At 45.3% G+C, this 22,842-nt stretch overlaps 1 protein-coding gene across 1 annotated transcript in view; it reads left to right on the forward strand.

Moving 5' to 3' along the window:
- LOC138259834 (cytochrome P450 2C18-like) overlaps positions 1-22,842 on the forward strand; it is a 209,710-nt gene that overhangs the window by 15,536 nt on the left and 171,332 nt on the right. The window lies entirely within an intron of this gene.

The following is a 22,842-nucleotide window of genomic DNA, read 5'->3' on the forward strand; positions in this document are numbered from 1 at the left end:
CAATGCACCCCACTCCAATCCAATCCACTTTACCTCAATCCAATTCACCCCACCCTAATCCACCCCACTCCCGTCCAATACACCCCGTAACAATCCAACGCACCCCACTCCAATTCATATCAATCTGCTCCACACCATTCTGTCCCACTACAATCCAAAACTATCTGCTCCACTCAAATCAAAAACAATCTGCCCCACTACAATTTGCCCCATTTCAATCCAAAACGATCTGCCTCACTTCAGTTCAAAACGATCTGCCCTTCAATCTGCCCCACTTCATTCCAAAATAACCTGACCCACTTCAGTCCATTTCAATCTGCCCCACTTCAGTCTGTCCTACTTCAATCCAATCCACCTCACCTCACCCCAGTCCAACCCACTCCATCCCATTTCACCCCAATCCAATCCACCACAGTCCGCCCCACTTCAGTCCAATCCACTGCACACCAATCCAGCCCAGTCCAATCTGCCCCACTCCATTCCAATATACCTCACCCAATCCAATCCCCCTCACCCCAATCCACTCCAGTCCAATCCAACCCATTCCAGTCCAATCCACCCCACTCTAATCCATCCCACTGCACTCCAAACCATCCCACCCCACTCCAGTCTAACCAACCCCACTCCAATCAAGTCCAGTGCTACCCAATCCACCTCACTCCAATCCAATCCACCCCACACTAGTACAATCCACTTTCACCCACCCACTCCAGTCCACGATAATCCACACTATTCCAGTCCAATCCACCCCACTCCAACCCACCTTAATCTACCCCACTTCAATCCAATTAACCCCACTCCACTCCACCCTACTCCAATCCAATCCAGCCCACTCCTGGCCAATCCACCTAATCCAATTCACCCCACCCCAGTCTGGACCACCCACCACACCCCAATCCAGTTCACCCCCAATCCAATCCACCACACCCAATCCAATCTACCCCACCACACCTTAATCTACCCACTCAATCCAATCCACCCGACTCATTTCACCACCTCACTCCAATCCACTACACTACACACCACCCCAGTCCAAAACACCCCACTCAATTCAATCCACCTCACTTATTCCACCTCACTCCAATCCACTACACTACACACCACCCCAGTCCGAAACACCCCAATCTGATCCATTCTACTCCAGTCCACCCTCCTGCAGTCCACTTCTCCCCTCCCCACACCAGTCCATCCCACCTCACCTCAATGCAATCCACCCCAGTCTAATCCATTCCAGTCATTCCACCCTACCCCAACCCAACCCACCTCACACCACCCCAATCCAATCCACCCCTTCCAGCCAACCCCACCCCAGACCTCCACATCCCATTTCAGTCTTCTCCATCCACTCCTCTCCAATCCACCCCACTCCATTCCAGTCCACCCAACTCCACTCCAAACCATCCCACTCTATCCCAGTCCACCCTACCCCATCCCAGTTCAGTCCACCATACTTCATTCCAGTTCATCTGACCTACCCCACACTAATTAATCAACCCCACTCCAAGCATCTCCAGTCCAGTTCAGTCCACCCCACTCCAATTCAATCCACCACACCCCACCCCCTCCCAGTTCAGTCCACCCCACTGCAATCCAATCCATCCACCCACCAGTCCACCCCACCTCTTTGCATTAAACCTCACTCCAATCCACCCCAATCCAATGTGGCTCACCGCAATCAACCCCTCCCCACTCCAACCCAAACCATCCCACTGCAGCTCACCACACCCCAATCCAATCCACTGCACCACATTTAAATCCACCCACTCCAATCCACTTCACTCCAGTCCACCCCACCTGCTCCAATCCATCCCACTCACCCCAATCCACCACACACTACATCAGTCCACCCACTCTATCCCAATCCACCCCAACCCAGTTCAATCCACTTCACTCCAATCCTTCCAGCCCACCCAATCCAATCCACCCCACCCCAGGCCACCCCACTCCACTCCAATCTAACCCACCCCACCCCACTCCAATCCAATCCCTTCACCCAATCCAAACCACCCCACACCATCACTCCAATCCAGACCTCCCACCCCAATCCACCCCACTCGAATCCACCCAGTCTTATTCACCACACATCATTTCTATCTACCCCACTCTAGTCCAATCAACACCACAACAGTCCACCCCACTCTACCCCAATCCAGTCCATCCATTCCACTCCAACCCAGTCCACCCACTGCCTCAAACCACTACACCCTATTCCACCCCTCCACTCTACGACACTCTCTGCCACTGAACTACTGAACTCTGCTCAACTCTACAACATTCTACTCCTCCAGCTCCGCTCTACGTCATTCAAACAAACCCACTCTATGACACTCTACTCCCCCTCTCCACTCTGACATTCCACACCACTAACTTTTAGTCATGCTGAACAGCAGCAACACTGTAGGACAACATTGTGAAACACATTGCCAAATCTGATAGCTCTTGTGAAGGCGAGATCTATTGACTTTGCCAGTGCTTGTTTTTGAACTGTGCCTCCTACCCCTGGAGAGGACCAGCTGTCAATTATTGTACGGATAGCTCGCTACAATGTGATAAAGTGCTTGGCTGAAAAGGTCTTTCCATTGGAGAGTGGTCTAATGGGTAAGTGTTTGGATGCACGCTTGAGAGACCAAAGCAGTGCCATTATCCTCTCACATTGTGGTGTTTAATAGTGTAGTAACAGGAAGAAGAGTCAGAGGGAGCACACACATTTAACATGAATCTATTGCTGTAAGTTATTCTTAGAAATACCACACATAAACATAATGAGCATCAGCAATAAAACATGTATCCAACATTTTATACAACAACTACCCTTCAATGGGGTAGACAATTCACAATGACATTAGTTGTGAATTTGGTGATATTCATTATGGTTGAGCCTGTGATAGCATGTGCTAGCGCACGCATCTCACTTGCAAGACCCTATTGTGAACGAAAAGGGATTGGGGTCCGCCCACTGTTTGCGATTAGTTGGTTTGTATGGCACTCTTCTTTAAAGCCTCGTAATTTGTCACTGTAGGCCAAGCATCATTTACGATCCTGTCTGTGGAACAGGCACCAAGTACTGATCAATTCAGCTTAATCAGTTCTGAGCTCAGCCCTGCTAAGTTTCCTAGGTCCATGTGTGATGTGCTGCTCCATTCCGTGTTTTTTACTATGAATTCTGAGATTTGTAGAACAATTTTTCCATTATAAAATAGGACTACAGCTCCCAGAATGCAAAGATAAAAACCTTGATTGGAGCAGCACATCAAGCATGGACCAGGGAAACGTCCCAGCTATGCCATTTGCTGCTCCTGAGGTGATTGAGTTACTTCTTTTTAACTTCTGTGGCCCTGCAAACAGAAGACATGTGACTGGTAAAAAAATACCCAGCAGGACAAACAAAATTGATAAATTTTATTTTCTATAGTTAGCTCATTTCTTTTATTTTGCTAAGTCTTCTTTTCTCACTTTACACACAGGTTTCTTTTTGTGCTTTTGGGCACTGGTCTCAAAAGATGACGATTATCTTGTTTTAAATATTGCAGAGCAACATTGTTTCTTTCTTAAATTAATTTCCAAAATTACGATTAAACAGATAATCGTGCAGAACACCCTAATCCATCCTACTCCAATTCAATCTGTTCACTTCAATCTAAGCCAATCCACCTCACCTCACCCCACAACAATCCACCTCACGAAATCCATTTGGCTCCAGACCAATCCAATCCACTCCACTCAAATCCACTTCAGTCCGCCACACTGCAATCCACCCACTCCAACCTTCCCCACTTCAATCCAAAACAATCTGTCCCACTTCAATCCAAAACTGTCTGCCCCTCCAGAAATTAAAAATGGTCTGCCCCACTCCAGTCTCAAACAATCTGCCCTACTCCATTCTAAAACAATCTGCCTTTCCCAATCTAAAACAATCTGCCCCACTCCAATCTAAAACAATCTGCCCTCACCAATCCAAAACAATCTTCCCCACTCCAATATGCCCCGCTCCATTCCCAAACAATCTGCTGCCAACCAATTCCAATCTAAATCAGTCTATCCCACTCTATAACAATCTGCCACACTCCGATCTGTCTCACTTCAATCCCAAACAATCTGCCCCACGCCAATTTGCACCACTCCAATCGAAAACAATCTGCTGTACTCCAATCTGCCCCACTCCAATCCAGAGCACTCTCCCCTACTCCAACCTCTCACTCCATTCCAAAACAATTTCCCCCACTCTAATCCCAAACAGTCTGTCCCACTCCAATCTGCCCCACTCCAATCTACCCAATGCCAGTCCCAAACAATCTGCCCCACTCCAGTCCCATACAATCTGCCTAACTCCAGACAGTCCAGGCCAATTCAAAACAACCTGCCCCACTCCAGTCTAAAACAATCTGCCCCACTCCAATCCAAAACAATCTGCCCCATTCCAATCCACCCCACTATTCCACCCCACTCCAATCTGGCCCACTCAATTTTCCTCCACTCCTATCTGCCCCACTCCTATCGGCCACACTCCAATTCACCCCAATCCAATCTACCCCAATCCAATTCAGTCCACCTCACCCCAATCCGGTCAACCCCTCTCCACCCCCATCTACCTCACACCATTCCAGCCCAAAACAATCTGGCCCACTTCCATCAAAAGCAGTCTGCCCACTCCAATCTGCTCCACTCCAGTCTAGAACATTCTGCCCCACTCCAGTCTGTCCCACTCCAGTCCCAAACAATCTGCCCCACACCAATCCAAAACAATCTGCCTGACTCCAATCCCAAACAATCTGCCTCACTCCAGTCTGCCCACACCAATTCAAAAAAATCTGTCCCACTCCAATCTAAAACAGTCTGCCCCACTCCAGAACAATCTATCCCTCCCCAATCTGCCCCACTCAATCCACAACAATCTACCTCACTCCAATCCAAAACAATCTGCCCCACCCCAATCCGTCCCACTCCAATCCCAATCGGTCCCACTACTATCTTCCCCACTCTTATCTTCCCCACTCTTATCCGCCCTACTCCAATCCAAAACAATCTGCCTCATCTCAGTGCTCCACACTCCAATTCACCCCAATCCAATCTACCCCAATCTAATTCAGTCCACTTTACCCCAATCAGCTCCACTCCACCCCAATCCACCACACTCCACTCCAATCCAAAACAGTCTGCCCAACTCCAGCCCAACAAAAACCTGCCCGACTCCAATGCAAAATATCTGTGCCACTCCAATCCAAAACAGTTTTCCCTACTCCAATCCTCACCACTCACCCCAATCCAATCCACCCCACTCCATCCCATTTCACTCCAGTCCGACTCACACCAGTCCAATACAGCCCAATCCAATCTACCCCACTCTAATCCAATCCATCTACACCAATCCAGTCCACCACACTCCAGTCCACCCCACTCCACACGAGTCCAGTCCATCACAATCCACCCCACTCAAATCCAGTCCAGTCCACCCCAATCCAATCCACCCCGTTCCAGCCCATTCCACCTCAGTCCACCACATTCAAAAAGCCATCCCACTCCAGTCAACCCCAACCCAGCCCTATCTGTCCTAATCCAATCTACCCCAATCCAATCCACCTCAATGCAATCCATCCCGCCCCCATCCGCCCTAATTGAGCTCACCACAATCCATCCACCCACCTCCAGTCCACCCCAATCCAGTCCATTTACCACATTTCAGTCTACCCCACTCCAATCCAATCCACCCCATCCACTCCAAACTACCCCAGCCCACCCCACTCCACTCCAGTCTAACCCAGTCCATTCCAGTCCACCGCAATCCAATCAATCCCACTCCAATCCAAGCCATTCCAACCTAATCTATTGCACTCCAGTGAAATCTAATCCACCCCACTCCAATCCACATCACCCAGTCCACTCCACCACAGTTTTATCACTCCAATTCAATCCTCCCCCAAAGTCCAATGTAATCTAAACCACTCCAATCCATCCCACTTCAGTCCACCTCAGTCCAGTCCACCTCACCCCATTTCAGTCCAACCCTCTCGAATCGACCACATCCAGTCCACCCACTCCAATCTATCCCACTCCAGCCAATCCACCCCACCCTACCCCAATCCTATCCACCCACTGTGTCCCCAATCTACCCCACTTTACTCCAGTTCAATCCACCAGACTACCTCAATCCACTCCACCCTATCCCACCCCACTTGTCTCTACACCACTCGACTCTATGGCACTGCACTTTAACACTCTCTGCCATCGAACCACTGATCTCTACTCCCCTCTATTCAGCTGTACAACACTCTACTCCCCATACTCTACGACACTCTACTCTAATAAATCCACTCTACAACACTACTCCCCCCCTCCACTCTGACATTCCACACCACTAGCGTTTAGCCGTGTTGAATAGCATCTACACTGGTGTATAACATGGCAAAACACATTGCCAAGCCAATAGCTCTTGTATAGGCAAGACCTATTGGCTTTGCAGCCTTCAAAAAGGGGTGGTCCCCGAAACACATATTGGCTGTTAGTTTGGGATTTCATTTATGAAATCCCTCGAATTTATGGTGAAGGTCGAGAAATAAAAGACTGCAATTTTAGGAAAGCTATAACCGAGAGGTTTTTGCATCAATGAGCTTTGAAGAGGCATTTGTAGCATTCAGCCTCCAGTAGAGTAGGCAAATTTAAAGAATTGCACCAGTGGGGTCTTGGTATTGGAGGTGAAGGCGACAAATTCCTTCTGACCCTCTATTGTAATGAGCATTTCAAGGTTTTTGCTGCCTGTATTCCAAGATTTTGCTGCCTATTGCTTAGTGTGATGTTCTACAAATAGGGGTGGTAAGAGAAGGTGCTTTTCTTGAATGGAGTGTACTGTTTTGGGATTATGGTTTGAATTTAGCTTGAATAATCTAATACCTGTCAGTAAGATGGACGTTTAGTCAATGTAGAAAGCCTTGAAGGCAGATTTTCTGGCTATTTTTGGTCAATTACTGGCAATAGCCTAAGGACTGCCAAACACACATAGGCACTGAACTCTCTCCAACCAGAGCTGTGTAGCTGGGTTGGCGACAGCAGGCACAGGCTCCCAGCCTGCCAAGGAGTGCAAAGCCAGGGCGCCCAGGCCAATCCTAACGCTGCTGTCATGCTGCCAGCAGCATTAGAGCAGCGTTAGACTTGGCTGGAGGGAAGGCGGAGAGCCTGTGCATGCAGTGAGTGGAGCTAGAAGAGCGGCGCGGCGGCAATGCAGTGGGTCAGGTACATTTTCTTTTTTTTCTTATTTCAAATTTTGTTGTCATTGTTTTGTGCCCTCGCCCCCTGCTTTGCTCTGACAGGAGCCGCACCTGTGTAGCATGTTAGTTGAATGAGTTGATCAGGGATGGTAAGGCTGACATGCGGAGATTGAATAGGAGTGGAGAGTTGTTTGAGGCTTGTGGGCCAAAACAGTGCAACGAGAGAGGAGATAAATTGAGCAGTGGTATTGATATAATACTTTGCATACCTTTGTGAAAAGAGGAAATCCTTTGTTAATACTTCCTCAAATATTTAGCTCTTCTATTCACAGTAGAATAGTGTGGTGGTGGACGGTATGAAAAGCCATGGATATGTCCAAGAGTAGCAGTGCTGCTTCTATAGGTGTGTCCATTATCTAATTCAACTCACCCTGCATGCATATTTGGGTGAGGTCCCTGCCTCTGTCTTTGATGAAACCAGCTTGCCGGTCCAAAAGTAGATCTTTCTTTTCAACAAGGCTGGAAATCTGGGAGAACGCAACTCTGTCAATTTGTTTTTCTAGGAAGGTCTATTAGAGATTGGCATGTAGTTGGCTAGATTAGATGTGTTGAGGTTTGTTTTTAGGTTGACGCCAACCAGATGGCACAGCTGTCTGGTTTGCTAAGGACATTTTGGGGACATTCAGAAAGTTGATCTAGAAATCCAATGCGCACATTGCTTACCATTGAGTTTGTGGTTTGTAACTCACATTTGTCTGGCTTTCTATTTGCTGGCTTTATTTGCTTTAGGCTGTCCAGCTTGAGTTCGTCCACCCTCCTGCCCAAACCTTGTTTCCACAAACTTGCTTTCTGTAAACTGGCCCTTAAATCTTGTTCTTATCTTATCACATTTTGGAGACATTCAGAAAGGTGACCTAGAAATCCAATCCACCTGTTGCTTACCATTGAGTTTGTCGTTTGTAACTCGAATTTGTCTGGCTTTCTATTTGCTTGCTCTATTTGCTTTAGGCTGTCCAGCTTGAGTTCATCCACCCTCCTGCCCAAATCTTGTTTCCACAAACTTACTTTCTGTAAACTGGCTCTTAAATCTTGTTCTTATCTTATCACATTTGCTGTACATTCAAATACAGAAGTCAAATGTCAAGTGATATCTTACGAGGGAGCTTTGCGCTTGCTTTGTTTTTGCTGACTTCAAAGTGAGAACGTTGATAGGAAAGAGGAATGCAGATTACTCTTCCCATGGAGCCTGCTTGTGCCCCTCGTGTGCTCTATTTATGGTGCTGTAACATGATCCATAAATAGCACAGCATGTAACATGCGGATGACAGAAATGTATTTTAGTTAAATAGTTAAGTAGGTTACTGCGTTTAACACACACATCCTTTTGTTACTTGCAGTTAGTAAATTGTAATCCTTCTAATATAGCACAGAGAACTGTAAAGGGTATGTGATTGCTACATCTTGTAACCCTCACTGTTTTATGCAACACACATCTTGTACATTGATTTACATACATGATTTATTGTTAGTATATAAAAAGTATGTTATGCAAAGCACTTTGCACTGTGGTGAGTAGCACTATGAAAGAAATAAAATAGTGGTATTTAGATTATTTGTGCAAATACTGGGACTGACCAACACGTTTGACATTCTTACAGTACATGCATTTCTCTTATAAACAGGGACTGAACAAACTCAAAATTATGCCTCTCTTAAGCACATGTGAAGTGATAAGCTGTGATCCTTTCTTTGCCCTTCTTTCCATCACATCTAAGTGGGAGCCTACAGACCGCACCCAGTCAGGATCATGTTACAACAAAAGGAGGCCAGATGGCCCCTTAAATTCAACCTTTATATTTGGTGCAACATTTTTTTTAAACCCTCTCCACCTGCATGTTGCTGCATAGAATGAAAACAGACAACAGTGCAGGCGCCGCTAAACGTATCAAGATATCTGAAAATGACACCAGGACAAGTTCAACATAGGTAAAAAGGCAAAGTTGTTCTTCACAAAGAGCACCACATCCCTGCACTTCCAAGCACCGCAAACCACCTACTCCTTCCAGATCCTTTGAACACGCACTTCCAGGAGCTTAATTTATTTTAAAAAAGCAAATGCAGTGACACCAGGACAATAAGAACTCATGGAACATTAAACCTATACTAGTGCTTCAGTTTACATTTTAACCAGACAAAAAGAACACAGTTCCTGTACATGCACTAGAGATACCACATACTGCCCACACCAGAATATACATTTTGGCCCTAGCTCCATGGTAAAATACAAAGTATGGCTAGTGTTTAGTAACACCACCACTTATCCTGCTTTTGGGGCACACACATCGACAACACACGTCTCTCTTTATTGGTCATTCTGAACTACAATTCCCAGACTGGACATTACATTTGTACATCAGGCACAGTGGCACCATGTCCAACACAAGCACAATGAACATAAACATTCCATTCAGGCAGCATGTCTACTGGCTCTAGGATGATAATTTCACTCCTCTGTGCTTTTATGCACAAATGACCAAGTTGTAACATTTACCTTCCTGCTACTTGTAAACAGCTAGATGCTACAGTCTTAGAGCCTCTCTGAGAATTCCTTCTCCACCCACAATTCCAAGCACCCCCAAACCCCTCTCTCTTATCCTTTCCAACTACAAAGCTTTTCAATCTGCCTTTGCGTTCTTTTAATAGTTTTCCCGACATTGTGTCTACTTACACTTCTCCACAAGCTCTAACAACAATTACATTGCACCCTTCATGCCCTTTCACCATGGTCAACAATTAAAAATAAATGCTCTTTCAGGCCCAAACTTTCACTTATTTAATCACATAAGCAACACAAACATTCCTCTCACTTTTTATTACTTTTTCAGCCCTAACCTATACAACATTATTTCGTGTATCCTAACTACATTAACTACAGCTCATGCCAAAATTAAGATCATTATACACGAAAAAATTATTACATCATAAAATACAGTTGCATACTTAATTAATATCACTACAGTTCAGGATACTCTACGTCTACCGCGGAGCACTTTCCATTAAAATAGATTTGACCTATTTTCTTTATCACCTCTTACCTATGCCAGTGTGTTCTCTCAATGCAACTAATCCTCATCAGTATTATTACATAACACTTTAGCAGGCATATATTTCTTTCCCCCATCCCTACCATTTGCACATACCCTTATATGTCACTCTTTGTATTTATGTAACAGGTGCAGTGACACAAGGATAATCTGGCATCGAGGAGGATTGAAACAAAATACTGCTTCTGTTTGAATTTTTTACAGGACACAAGGATACCATTTCCTCTATCCCTGTGCCACTGTACTCTATGCCAGTGCACTCTAAGCCACTCTACTCTACACCACTGCACTCTACAACACTTTACTCAGTAACACTGCACTCTCTGCCACTGAACTCTGCGCCACTCTACTCCACTGCACTCTATGCCCCTGGACCTCTCTACTCTATGCCACTGCACTCTTCGCCACTTTACACTACACCTCTGTACTCTGCTCTGCACCACTTTACTATATGCCAATGTTCTCTTCTTTACTATGCATTACTGCACTCTTCAGTACTGCGCACTACACCATTTATCTACTCCACTTTACTCTGCACCACTCCACTCTATGCCAGTGCACTCTATGCCACTATTCTATGCCACTCCACTGTAACCTGCACCACTCCACTCTGCCTTGAAGCACTTCATTCTGCATCACTTTAGTCTATTCTGAAACAATGTTATGTTATGTTATGTTATGTTAAGGGCTTTTATAGAGCGCATGGCTTCCTGAAGACCTTCCAGCGCTGGTAGCGGACTTCTAAAGATGGTCTGGGGGTTACGTTCTAAATAGCCATGTTTTAAGTACTCGCTGGAAAGAAAGCTCATGGCTGGTCAGGCGAAGGCTGAGAGGAAGTGAGTTTCAGAGTTTGGTTCCAAGATAAGCCATGGAGCTTCCACCGCATGTGGATTTTTTTACTCTGGGAATTAAAGCTAAGGCTGCCGAAAAAGACCTGAGCTGTCTAGCAGGCATATGGAAGGAAAATAATGACCTTAGCAAAGAAGGACCTCTATTATGTAGGGAAGGACCTGTGGACACAACACAAGGTTTTAAACTTTATACGTTGTTTCACTGGGAGCCAATGGAGAGAAGAGATAGCCGCTTTAGCCGATACATGTCTCGGTATATTTAGGAGAAGACGGGCAGAAACATTCTGCACTACCTGCAGCTTTCTGATGGGGAGCTAAGGTACAATGCGTTGCAATAGTACAACCGAGAGATAAGGGCCTGGACAATAAAGTCTTTTTGCTACAAATGGAAGGATTTTGAAAACCTTCCTCGGGAGCCTAAGCAAACCAAAGCACGTAGCAGATATCATTTTTACCTGGTAATCCATGGTAAGCCGTGCGCCAAACCAGACTCCTAAGCTCTTAATAGTTTCCTTGGGGGGAGGCAAGTTTCCCAAGGATTCCAGAATAAGAGGTTTAAGCCCCAACTGGGGGCGGTGTCCTAGTATCATTACTTCGGTCTTCTCTCCATTAAGCTTAAGCTTACATTCAGACATCCATCCAGACACCGCCTGCAGGCAAGGGGCATGTGACGAACAATTAGTGCTGGAGTTGGTGGACAATGAAAATACCAGCTGAGTGTCGTCTGCGTAACACACCAGAGAGAGGCCGTAGGGCTTCACTATCTCTGCCACTGGGGACATGCACATGTCAAATAGCATAGGACTAAGAGAAGAGCCCTGAGGCACCCCACAGTTGCTCGTAACATGATAAGAAGGAAAGGACCAGTCAAGTACCTGAAATGATCTCCCCTTCAAAAAAGAGGAGAGCCACTCCAGTGTGTTGCCAGTAATTCCAACCTCCATCATTCTAAAAAGTAGCGTATCATGATCGACAGTGTTGAAGGCAGCACAGAGGTCAAGAAAAATGATAGCTGTCACAGCCCCCTGATTGAGATGTCTTCTGACCTCTTCCGTGACCGCAATCAAGACAGATTCTGTGCCGTGTAGAGGTCTGAAGCTCACTTGAGTGGGATGGATGATGTTATTATCTTCCAGAAAACCTGAAAGTTGGGAATTAACATGCTTTTCAATTATTTTTGATACAGTTGGCAGCAGAGAGATAGGCCTAATGTTATAAAGCAGAGCTGCATCGAGATTAGGCTTTTTCAGCAGAGGTTTGACAATGGCATGCTTCCACTGGTCTGGGACAAAACTTTTAGAAAGAGAGGAGTTCAGAAGGTCAGTGAGGACTGGTACTACAACGGAAGCACCTAGCGCCAAAACATGGGTGAGGGGGGTGAGGGCAGGGTCAAGTGGAGAGCCCGATTTCAGAGTAACAAGTAATTTAAATACTGAGTCCTCGGTGAGAGGAGATAATTGAGAAAAGGAAACAGAATCTGAAATATGCTGACCTGTAGGATCAAAGGGCTGATGGGGATTTCCGACAAAAGCCGAATAGATATCGGATATCTTTTGTTGAAAGAAAAATGCTAAGTTATTACTGTGTTCTTGGGAAGCGTCCAGGAGTGGGTGTGAGGCTCTGAAATTTCTTTAAAGATTTGAAAAATCTATTTTGGGGAGCTTGATGCCTGCACAATTCTAGTGGCATAGTAGATGGATTGGGCTGATTTGCTTTCCGAATGGAAATGTCTAATGGCTTTCCAATACTCCTGCTTTAGAGAGACTTCATATGATTTTCTCCATCTCCTTTCCAGGTGCCTGCATTTCTTTTTTGGGGGTGGAGATGAGGAGAGAACCAAGGGGCACCTATTTTACGATGTCCTCCAGCTTTGGTAGAGTAGGGGAGCCAACTCTCTAAGCTTTTAGCAATCCAACCACTGAATGACTCTAGAAGGCAAACTGTGTTATCCGTAGAGGTAGGTCTCAGCCTTTCCAGGGTATTGATCCAGTCGCTAGCTCTGAGCTTATACCAGCAGCAATAAGGTGGAGTTATAGTCTGGGGAGATCTGCCGATGGTAGATTAAGTGTGATTAAAAATGGTCGGACCAAGCCAGAGGGAGAGGAGGCATGAAGGTTAAGCCGACTGTATTGCTAAAGACTAGATTGATGGTGCGGCCCTTAACATGTGTGGGGCCCCTAACTAATTGAGTCAACTCTAAAGCGGCCAAATCATGAAGAAGGCAGTAGCGGCTCGCAGTGTTAAAGGGGGTGGGGCGGCTCCTGCAGGGGGAGAGCAGGAGGTGGTTGGGGAGAAAATATTAATAAAAATAATTTAAAAACAAATAAACTTACCTGACAACTGCGTGCGCCGCACAGCGTCCCACTCCTCTGCTGGCTTCAGGCAGGTACAGGCTCCCAGCCTGCCCTGCGGCCAGTCCTGGCGCTGTTCAATGCAGCAGCGTCAGAATTGGCTGGGAGCACCCAGCCAGGGCGCTCCGAGGCAGACTGGGAGCCTGTGCAGGCTCTATCCAGCCCAGCAACTATGTTGCTGGGCTGGAGAGAGCCCTCTGCGCATGTGTTTTTGGTCGGTCCGAGATTGCCGGCCAAACAAACATGCGCTCTGAGGGGGACTGCTCAGCAATCCCCCTCACACTTGTCACACCCGTGGCCCCGTCCCTTTACAAGGAAACGATAATAAACACAGTTTATTATTGTTTCCTTATAAAGGATTTGCACCTGTCGCTGCTGCTAGGGGGGGGGCGTTGACACTCCTCGGCCCTCATGGAGGAGCCGCACCTGGAAGAAGGGTTTTAGCAGCAGGATTTTCTAAGTCCTCTGCATGAATGTTAAAATCACCCAGAACTGTAAAATTAGGTTTTTTTACATATTAACTCTGAAAATACAATCTGCACTCTATGCCACTCTGTCTGTGCATGCTGTGCTACTCTACACCACTCTACTCCATTCTTGTTAAAACCACTGCACACTACCCAATGTACTCTATACCACTTTACTAAAAAAATGTGCACTGCATGCTGCTGCACTCTATGCGAACTATTCTGCACCACTGCACTCTATGCCTCCGTAACCTACTCTGCAACAGTTTTTGCCACTGCAAGCTACGCCACTCTATGACATTGCGGTCTACATCACTGTACTCTACACAACTCTGTTCTACTCTGCACCGCTGTACTGTATGCCACTGGTCTTTTCAGCACTCTACTCTACAATAGTCTATGCCACTGCAGTCTACAACTATGCACTTTACACCGCTGCACTCTAAGATACTCTACTCTGCAAGACTGCACTCTCTTCCACTGAACTCTAATCTACTTTGCACCACTGCACTCTACTCTGCACCACTCATCATTATGCCAGTGCACTTTATGCCACTGCACTCTACGCGACTGTAATCTACTCTGCACTCCTTGCCACACATTTGCAATATACGTGACTCTATTCTGCACCTCTGCACCCTATCCTGCTACATTCCACTTTACTGTGTGCCACTCCACCCTGCGACACATCCACTTTACGCATTCCAGTCTACGCCACTGCAATGTACACCACTTTACTCAAAACCAATGCACTCTAAGCCACTGTACATTATGCCAACCTGCTCTGCAGCACCATACTTTACACCACTCTACTCTGCTCTACAAAACTCCACTCCATGACTCTCTACTCCATTAAAGTCTGCTCCACTCTGACACTTACTCCACTCTATGCCACTCCACTCTCAACATAACTTCATGTAACGCTCTACACCACTTTACTCAAAACCAGTGCACTCTAAGTCACTGTACATTATGCCAACCTGCTCTGCAGCACCGTATTTTACACCACTCTACTCTGCTCTACAAAACTCCACTCCATGACTCTCTACTCCATTAAGGTCTGCTCCACTCTGACACTTACTCCACTCTATGCCACTCCACACTCTACATAAATTCATGTAACGCTCTACATAACTTCATCTACGCCAGTCCATACCACTTTACTCCACTGTATTCTACAACACACTACCCCACTGTACTCTACTCCTCTCTGTGCCACTCCACTCCATGCCACTTTATGCCACTCCACTCTACAGCACACTACTCCTCTCTATGTCACTCTATACCATTCCACTCTACTACACTACTCCACTCCACCACAATCTACTCTGCTCTAGACCACTCTGCGCTACACCCTCTACACCTCTCCACTCTGCTCTATACCAATCAATAACACTCTGCCATTCTGCTCCACTCTGCACCACCCAATCCTCCACCACTCTACTTCACTCCCTTCCAGTCTACGACACTCTACTTGCTCCAAGACACTCCGCAACACTGCCACTCCACTCCATTCCACTCCACATCTCTCTACGCCACTCCAAAATACCCTACTTTGTGACACTCTGCGACACTCCGTGTCACTCTCCTCACACCATATTTAGTCATGCTAAATAGCTGCAAGGTGGTGTACAACATGGCTAAATCATATTGGCTAAGCCAATGGCCCTTGCAGGCTTTTCCAATAGTTGTTTAATGAGTGGTCTAATTAAGGTGTTTGATTTTGGAGGTGAAAGTTCATGGATCTAGGAGGTTGTTTAGTATGTTTTGTGCCACAAATGTGGTACATGTGCTTAGTAGGATGTTATTGAAAGGTTGCGGAGGAGTGGGATCTGATGGAGACCTGGAAGGCTTGCATGCCTTAACCAGTTCATTCAATTCAGATAGGACTTTGTAGGAAGTTAGTACTTGCTGTCTGTATGCTTCTTTTGTTATGTTATTCTGGTTTGTTATAGTCTGATTGTTGGTTGTTTTGTTCCTGAGGTAGTCTTTCACGTTCTTTGTTTTAAAGAAAGAAAGGCATGTTAGAAATGGTGCCACAGAAGGATTGTAAAAGGGGTGTATAAGTTACAGTGCATTTTGGGTTGCAGAATTCTGACAACATCCTATTTAGTACTTTTAAAAGACATTATGCATTGGCAACCTGTCTGGAATAGTGTTGTCCTTTGAAATTTTTAATGGCTGATTTGTATGCTCTGACGTAAAAGGAGATTATTTCAGTTTTGTTGTTTGTTTCTCTTGATAGGAGTTATAGTATTCCATCTTCCATTTTGAGCTTCTCTGGTAGCAGTGCTCTCAGGAAGTTGGTAGATTAGCACCAGCAAAGCTGCATGTTGAACATACAGCGTTCGTTCCAGGATGGTCATGGCTGGAGTGCCCCTCTGCCCCTTACGAGTCAGTGTATCACTTACATATTAAACCCACACTGTGCTAGAAGCACGGTTCTGAAGTAATGTTATGTCTGGATTTTAGACGCTGTCTCCTGAACGGGCAACACAAGAAACAGTATATTGTGTACAGTGTTCTTAGCCTTGAGCAAAATGTACTGATTACCTCATGAAAAGGCTAACTAAACGAGCATGTTGTACAGAATATTCCTAAAAGAATATTATGCAAGGAAAGTTTGTATAATAACAATGCAAAAAGTGATGCAGCTGAAATATAAAATGAAGCTAAAACAGGGGCACCAAATCAATCAATCAATCAATCAATCAATCAAACATTTGTAAAGCGCAGTATTCACCTGCTAGGGTCTCAAGGCACTGAAAGGGAGGGTGGGGAGGAACTGCTACTGCTTGAATAACCAGGTCTTGAGATGTTCCCTGAAGGTCAGGAGGTCCTGGGTCTGTCGTGGGTGGGTGGGGAGGGTGTTCAAGGTCTTGGCGGCGAGGTGGGAAAAGGATCTGCCACCGGCTGTAGTTCGGTGGATGTGAGGGATGGCGGCGAGGACAAGGTTGGCAGAGCGGAGTTGGCAGGTGGGAGCATGGAAGGTGTGTCGCGCGTTGAGTTAGGCAGGGCCCGTGTTGTGAAGAGCTTTGTGGGCGTGGATGAGGAGTTTGAAGGTGATCCTCTTGGTGAAGAGAAGCCAGTGTAGGTCTCTGAGGTGGGCTGAGATGTGGTTGCAGCATGGGATGTTGAGGATGAGGCGTGCGGAGGCGTTCTGTATACTCTGTAGTTTTTTCTGGAGCCTGGCTATGGTCCGTGCACAGAGCGCGTTGCCGTAGTCCAGTCTGCTGCTGACGAGTGCGTGGGTGACCGTCCTTCTTGTTTCGATGGGATCTGTCTGAAGATCTTCCGAAGCATGCGGAGGGTGTTGAAGCAGGAAGATGAAATGGAGTTGACTTTATTGGTCATGGTGAGCGATGAGTCTAAGACGAAGCTTAGATTGCGTGCATGGGTGGTGGGTGTAGGGGCGGTCCTAAGGTGGCTGGCCACCCGGAGTCGTCCCATGTGGAGTGGTTGGAGCCGAGTATTCGGGTTCAGCAGGGCCTCACAACACCTTCTAATTCACTTGCTAGCATGGGTACCTACAAATTTGGATATGTGCAAATCACCACTGCTTCTAAACTCCATATCTTGTGCCCATTTTGGAAATACATAGGTTTTCCTTGATACCTATTTTTCACTCTTTACATTTTACCATATGAATTGCTATATACCCGATACGCAATGAAAAACCATTGCACTGTCCAGCTCTGTTATTAGCTCTGGGTACCTTGCGCTCTTGGAAAACCCACAGACCCTGTATATTCCCACAATCAGAAGGATTTAGCAATACTGCTTTAGTAAATCAGTCATCGTGACAAGAAGTTACAAATTAAAACATTGTCACAAATGGCCATTTTTTCCTACAGATTTTTAATATTGTTTTATTTCAAAGCTTAGTTTCTTTGGTAAAACCTTAAAGGATCATACCAGTTTTCACCACAAACTGGAAAGACGTTGAATTCACAAAAAATTGGGAAAATTGGCTATTTCCCAGTAAAATGGCAAAACTGTTTTAAAAATGTAGTTTTCTGAAACAAGTCTGCTTGTTTCTGAAAGCTAAGGACATGGTGATTTTAGCACTGCAAACCATTTGTTCATGCCATTTGCAGGAGAAAACAAACACTTCCTTCTGCAGCATTGTTTCCCATTCCTCCCCCCCCCCAAAAAAAACAAAAGTAACCTATATTTTGACCAATTCATTTGTCCCCTCCAGTGGAATCCACAAACCCTGGGTAGCGTTAGGACAGAAATTTGGATTGAATAGCTTATGAGGACAAAACGTTATGGAAGCCTAAGCGCAAACTACCTCATATAGCCAAAAAAGGCTTAGCACTGAGGGGGAGGAGAAATTGGATTGGATTGGAGGGGAGTTGGGGTATTGAGGTGAAAGGCCTAGCAGTGGAAGGGTTAACCAATAAAAGGTTAGTTCTTTTTTTATTAATGTAATTCCGCATTGATTGCAGAAGATATGCTATATTTTATGTTGAGTCAAAGGTATACTGTCCTAAATAGGCGCAGTTCAAGTCAACACAATTCAATTAGGGTACTCTCTTTTACCTTTTCAAGTTGTCCATTGCGGCAGACTGTGACCAGTAGAAGAGACGTGATCAAAACAATAGTTTCAAATATCAAATCTTTATGATTAATTTCACTTTCTTTATCAACTTATATAGGTTCAAATTGTTTAAAATAATACTGAGAAGATATTCATAACAGCATCCTGACTGCCTGAGGACTGACATTGTACTCAATTCATACTAATAAAGTAGCCGATTTCTAAAGGACTGTCATCTAGAAGTAAGAAGACTGTAACAGAATGACAATCCTCCAATACTGCAATTCCAGCCTCTCTTCATACCCCTTTCTCAGAGATCAACACTGTGCTGCTGTTGGCCATTTCCATGTTCCATTACTATGTCATAAGTCAGTGTTCAACAAGCCACTTTATGATTTGTATTGTATTGGTGTCAAGTAAAGCTCTTGAAATTGTTATTGGTAGTTGTGCTCAAGAGGTACTGATGTCGTTTCTGTAGGATTCTTCAAATGAGTGAATTCGGTTTGCCATTATGTCCTTACCATCTTTGCTTGAGGCTGCCTCCAACACTTACCCTGAGGTACCCTTCTGTACAATGTAAACACATCCAATCGCTAGACTTCATTAGCGGTACTGAGAGTCTACTCACCTTGTAAAAAGGTCTTAAAAGTTTCTATCCAAAAAACCTCTATGACTCTGTGTCTCCCGCAAGTTAGACAAACAGAGCTTCCAAGCTTGCAATTGGCAACCTAAAACAAGCAAAATGTCTCAAGGACGGCCACTGAAGAAAGATCCAGGGAAACTATCATTAGTACATGGCTCTCTCTTTCTCCACCACTGGGAGATATCATGACTAAATACAGTCAGAACAGGAGGAGAGGAGGGAGTTCTCTGGCATAGAGGTGCATTTACACAGCTGTTCAAAGTGCTGTAAAGAAGATCAGAACGACTGCTTTAGGGGTAGGCGATCACAGCAGAAACACACAGAGGGACCAGCCTTACCTAAATGTAGCTGGCACAACCACGCAAAACATAGGCCAAGATCAAAATATTTCAAAGACTAGTAATTCTCTGTTTGAGGCAGAGCAAAAATGTAAGGCCATAACTTCTACAAAGTTAAAAGTCACAGGAATCTAAAAAAGAGATTCAATAACCTGAGCCGTGTTGAAATATGAGAAGACTGCAAATACACCTGTGCTCTGACATACTGTGCTTTTGTTAGGCAGGACTTTGAGAAATCATCACTTACGGATTCAGACATTCTCAGTAGGGTTCAGTTACAGAAGCAGGCTCATGTCTATCCTCGGTTCACTAAGAGCACAGTTTGAATGTAGGTGAGGTTTGAAGTAGATGTGATTTTATCGGGCACTCTTGTGTGAGTGAGGACCACTGTGGTTAGGATTACAGGACCTGTAGACAGGACAGAATGCACTAGGACATGCAGAGTGCCTTAGGTCCTAAAGGCACACCCCTCTTCAGGACTCACTCCTCACAACCTTAAGCTGTGGTTTCTTTAGGAGCTGCTTGTGGAACTGGCATATTCATTTAGAAGCATACACATCATTGGGGAATGCATAGAAATGCCCTCTGATCCTTAACAATACGAAGTAACCTAGCATTGCAACAAAATGCCCCTGTGTCTGAAGTCAAGTATAGTCTTGACTTTGCTCTACTCAGACTAGGACGGAAGCTGAGTGTTTCTAGGGTGCAACCTAGAGGTTTGACTGGCCTGATGAAGAACACACCTGCAACAGGAGGCAAACATGAACTTGAGGGAAAAATAGTAGTAAGAAGGTACCAGGAATAGTGAGCCACTTAGGATTCTAACCACTTTAGATGGATTCCCTACATGATCCTCTGTGGTTGTTCATCTGTGGTAATCTCCATAGTTATACCCCCTCCCCAGTATTTGGCAAAGCCTATGAAGGAGGTTGAGAGGCGTCCATGTATAATGGGCCCAAAGATTAAAAAAAAAAACTCCTGCTGTACGGACTGCATTTAGGTAGAGGATTTATTGCACTACAAAAGATCAGAAATTGTAAGAATGGAGCAACCTGTTTATTGCTAAAGCTAGAGGCCATAGCAATTTGTATTTACTGGTGGGACATTAGAACAGAGATACTGCTCCACAATTCGGTTGCTCTTTTTTTATTTTCTGAGGAAGTATGCAAACCAATATACCTTTAATGAACCTATGTGGAGGTTCAAATGCTCCACTGGAGGCTGTCTCTCAAAGATATCCATGTGCCACTGTGTACAGCTATTAGTGGCCCTGGCTGAAAGAGAACAGCAAGCCATGTGGGTAGTGCTGGTAGGGCAGAGGAATGCCCATCTCAAGTAGATGGGATCTATATGATTTTCGTTCCTTAAAACCATTGGCCTGCAGCATAACTCCTTGAATAAAGAAGGCGGATGAGTGTCATCCCCCCGCCAGCAGCAGCAGCTGCAAAACTTTAAAAATAAAAAGATAATAAGCGATATTTATTATAGTTTTACTTTTAAAGGGGCAGGCCCATGGGGACATGACAGCCATAGATGGGAGTGGTGTGCACTCCCCTCAGTGCACGTGTGTTCTTGGCCGGCCATCTCAGGGTGGCCAAACACACATGCGCAGTGAGCTCTCTCGAACCCGGCACTGTGTTGCCAGTTGGGAGAAAGCAGGCACAGGCTTCCAGTCTGCCTGGGAACGCAAAGCCAGGGCGCTAAGGCCACTCCTGATGCTTGTTTAATGCTGTCAGCAGCATGAGGGCAGCATCAGGACTGGCCACAAGGCAGGGTAGGAGCCTGTGCCTTCCTGCAGTGCATTGGAAGAGCAGAGGTGGGGCTGGGTCAAGGTAAGGTTTTTTTATTATTATTTAATTTTGTTCTACACCGCCCACCACTTTGTCACGTTGCTAGCCACCATTGAAGAAACCAAGTGACTAACCATATTTCCATATTTTCAGGTGAGATAGTTTGGCTAGACAATGTAGAAACACCCTTGGGGTATATGAGTCCTGTGCAGAGATGTCAAACTACTACATATGAATTTAGTAGAGTTCAGTAAGTCAGTAAATGTGTTGGTCGAGCTTACTTTATGCTCATTCTTGCAGTTGGTGGGCACTGGCACTCGAGTTTGGCATCTAGGACCTATTGTTTATCAACAGACATTGACTCAGAGAAAGTGAGGGAAGGACGGAAAAGAAAAAGAAGAGATAGTAAAACAGCAAGAAAGGGACGAAGCAGTAATTAAACTAAACCGGCAAGAGTGCGATAAAGAGACAGCAATTGTAGGATGAAGGAAGAAGGAGGCATGAGGATGAAATAGAAATAGGCTGCCTCTTAGCAACCTTAGAATTTGGCAGTGCTGGAAGCGGGCTCCAGATGAAAATCCTTTGGTCCTGAAATGGACCAGCTATCCTGGATCTAGTTTGGGCACCAAACTGACTGAGTAATGTCTGTTCATTCTCAGTGCACTGCTAGTTAGTGGACTAAAGAACACCCTGCATAGAGTGACATTTGGTACATTAGACAATATACGCCAAGTTTTAAGTAGATTGGTAACTGAAAACTTGCAAAATAATTGCGAGCAAGAATACTTGCTGCTTTATAGCTTTGCCAATCGACATTAATCCTTCTAGGGTTGTCATTGTTGCTGCCAATAACCTATGATAAAGCTGCTCATGTGAGTGCCGAAAAAAGCCACTATATTGGTGGATTTCTTGTAAAACATATATCTGCATAAACAGCAGGACATTGTTAAAAAAGGATCCTTCTCTTGCAGAGAATCCTCAACCCAGATCCATGAATAGGACGAAGATTATAGGTAAGGATAGAATGCCTCCTCATTAAAAGACAGTGGCAGTGTGCGCACAGTGGCGTTTATTTAGTATTTTTAATTGGCTGTATATCTGCCCTAGAAATTGGCCAACTTATCTAAAATCTCCCTAGTAGTCATATGGCAGAGTTGTCACAAGACATAACATCTCAGTGGATCAGATATTTCTCCTCTAGCAGGTGAAAAATACACTGGTGTCAGAAATTGGATTCCTGCCAATTCAACTTAACACTAGCCCCAGAATATTGTTTGGTGCATTTGTCACAAGGTATTGATGCAGGCGTGAAACACAATTTTAGCATTATTTAGAGTCTGGTGGTCTGAGAGTACCGCCATACACTGATGGTGCTTCCATGCCTCATTTAGAGTCAGGTCAACTTCAGGGTTTCCAGGGATGGGGGAGCCTTAGCTGGCTGTCCCGCATGACACCCTTGACTTTACATGCCTACTGAACCGCAAGGTCAGAGTGGCACTTGCTCCACTCAATTTAGGGTAGGGCTACTGTCACTGGATCTCACTGCACAGGTATAC

Source organism: Pleurodeles waltl, chromosome 9 (assembly GCF_031143425.1).
Source record: "Pleurodeles waltl isolate 20211129_DDA chromosome 9, aPleWal1.hap1.20221129, whole genome shotgun sequence".
NCBI lineage: Eukaryota > Metazoa > Chordata > Amphibia > Caudata > Salamandridae > Pleurodeles > Pleurodeles waltl.